This window comes from Cimex lectularius, unplaced genomic scaffold (assembly GCF_000648675.2).
Source record: "Cimex lectularius strain Harlan isolate CLEC.00 unplaced genomic scaffold, Clec_2.1 scaffold211, whole genome shotgun sequence".
Lineage (NCBI taxonomy): Eukaryota > Metazoa > Arthropoda > Insecta > Hemiptera > Cimicidae > Cimex > Cimex lectularius.
Window position 1 is genome coordinate 682456 of NW_019392909.1, and position 3241 is coordinate 685696.

The window sequence follows — 3241 nt, forward strand, 5'->3', positions numbered from 1 at the left end:
AGAAGATTTTCCCGTTCTCTTATTCTCGAAATATTTTGTTTATGTCTTGAAATCTTCAGTTCTCTCGAAACCTTATGTTTTTTGATTCATTTTTTAATTTTCTGTAATTTTGTTGTTTGTTTTTATTAAATGTAAATCAAAATATGTAAATTAAAGTAAAATATGTAAAACCCTCCAAATATTATACATATNATATATAAAAGAAAATACAGTTTTTTTGTTTCTAAATAGCATGGAACATGAAATAAAAGTTTCAAAAACGCGGTATGATGCTCGGAAAATATATATGTGAATACATATAAATCCTTGTTATCAGTAAAAGGCTTGCTAACGTCTACCATCACGATAAATATTAAAAATAATTAAACGTTTATACCGTTTTTACATTATTAGAACAGAATTAATTTCGGTTTACACAAGGAAAAATGGTTAATTACACATTCATCAGATACTTGATAGACTTTGGCTTTGTTGAGAAAACTGTCTTAAAGCCAATTCAGTATTCTATCGATTTAATTTCATTGTTTTCTTTCAATTTTATTCTTTTCGAAAGTTGCATTCTGAATCAATCGATTTCCCCGCCTATACTATACCAGAAAATCTACATAACACCTCCATTCATGCATATATGCAGTTTTGTCCCTGAATTATTTTCAAAAGGCATTGCGATATTGAAAATCTATTATTTCCGTATAAAAGAGCTTTTGAATGCTTTTTTGAAACTTTTAGAGGTAATTTATTTCCTTTTGGATTGCAAAGTAAATAAAAAATTTTTATGCATTTCCGCTTAGTAATTTGTCCTACAAAAAACAAAATTTTTACATCGCTAAACTGATTGTCAGTTGATGTTGTCTAAACATCACACCACAACCTTTAACGAACAGATTTTTATCTATGAACGTTACGTAAGGATTCGTCCATAAAAGACTTTCTTGGTTGGTAAAGTGTTTAAGATTTTTGTCACCCCGAGAGATAATTCGAGCATCATTGTTAATAATAATGGTGTAGTCAGAAGATAAGCTTTTGGTACTATAATATTCCCTCATCTTTTAACTTTCATTAGCTTCCATTGTAACCAAACTGTCTTAAACTGAATTTAATATATCAATTCCAAATGTAAGCAATTTTTTTTCAATTAAAACAGCAGTGTTTCGAATAGATTTGCACTCCAACGTACAATTTACTTGTCATTACTGTAACAGTCATTATCTTTAATATGTGGCCTACTTTTAATCAATTATAATTGATTAATAATATCAAGACTTTCATTATTTGCGATTTTTATATTTATCTATTTTATAGGAATTTTGTGAAAATATTACAATTGTTAACAGACAATATTTTTATATTATAGATTGTTTTGGGAAATGGAGTAGTTAAAAAAAATCAGACTTATTAGTCAATTTATTCAATTGTTTTTGCAAATATCGTAGGATTGTAAAGAGAACCGGGCATTGATGATCTTCGACTGCATATTTAATCAACTAATTAACTAAGGTAAACTGAACGGATCGATTTGGCATCCAGGTCATGTGACCCAGACGGTTTCAAGACAAGCTGGAAATGTACAAGGTCCGAGAAACGTCGAAACAATGTCCGGAACTGTTGTCCTTTAAATGAATTAAATCAAAACCAAATCTCCCGGCGGATTTCATACGAGAAAACGGGAATTTATTCCAGCCGATGTAAATTGCTCCCCCCTTTTAAAATTCAACGGCCGGTTTGTCGAAAACCATTCTCCTTCCAATTTTCGGAATCCAACGACCGGATAAATCATTCACAAATTGCGCATTATGCAGCCGTAATAATCAATGTACGCCATTCCAGTATGGATTGTCAATTAACATGCCGCTTATAGTTAGCTTACAAGGTGTTTAATCAAGGGCATGAGATATGAATAATCCTCGTCGGACTTTATTAACATTCAATTCAGATTCGTTTCATTATTCCTAGGTCTCTTTGTTCAAAGACCCTTTGTAAATATTCTTAATTGAACGACATGTAATGGAATGATTAATAACGTATATTTAACGCGTTTGTTCGTATCATCATTAGATTAATCATCAATAATCGTACTTATAAACTTATTTTAATGGATTTTGTCAGTGTATTCAAATGAATCCTACACTTGAACCTTGATCTGGTTGGTTATCCTAGATTGGTTGGCATTTCTGCATTACGCCATCTTCTATGTTGGGTCCATCACCCCTAAAACAGACGGGAAATCCTCACAAGCTAAATTATACTGCTCGATAAACTAGACTTTTTTTAACGAAAAAGTTTCTTACAATACTAAAATTTAAAAGTGTGCCCTGAAGATTATAACTGATTGTTAGTATTAGAGAGATTTTGCGTAACATTGCTGGTATTTCAAGGGCACCGTTGTTATTGCCGCTAACGCTAAGTTTGCTGGGGAGTTTTTAGTAGTTCAGTTTACAGTCGTATCTTGCAAGCTTGTAAACAAAGGACGTTCACGGATGTTATGGGTTTTCTCTTGATTACTGACGATAGTTCGGCAAATGCGAGGACCAGATAATTGTCGAAACGGTAACGTCCGACGCAAACATTGATCACCGGACGATTCGGAGCAAGTTCAATTTATATGAAATTAAGAAAGAAAAGTGTCAAAAACTGTTTAAAAAAATCGTTTAGCTTAGCCTAGCCATTTTAGGAAAAACTAAAATATTAGTGCAGTTAGTTAATCACATAAGTACTCATTGAATTCTTTCTTAGAATTTGAGCTTTTAAATTGAATTTAGGTGTTTCAGCCAAAGAGTTTTTTGTTCACAATTTCTGTGGCTTTATATACTTAAATAAAATCCAAAATATTTAATGTTGAGACAGCAAATACACATTTTTATTTGTCGGGATTCCTGAAAACGAATTGTAAAATGTTAGCTATAAAATAAACAATTAGATTATATTTTACATATATGATATTATTTGCCGTCGGCATGGGGTCCCCCTTAGGTACGGCGGGGAGGTGGATGGGTAAAAAAAATATGTAATATTATTTTGTTAATTGGACACTATATCCAACAAAAAACTGACTTTACCGACACAAATTAAAAAACTGTTGTAAGATAAATAACGTAGGACGCTATTCAGTTAGCGTTCCGTTAAATCTGAGTATGCCCACGTCAGTCAATTTAGCGTTACCGTTTACGCTAACGTTATGCCAAATCTACCTAACTAACTGGTGATTCTATACATTGTGTAAGTGACTAAATAAATATGCGTA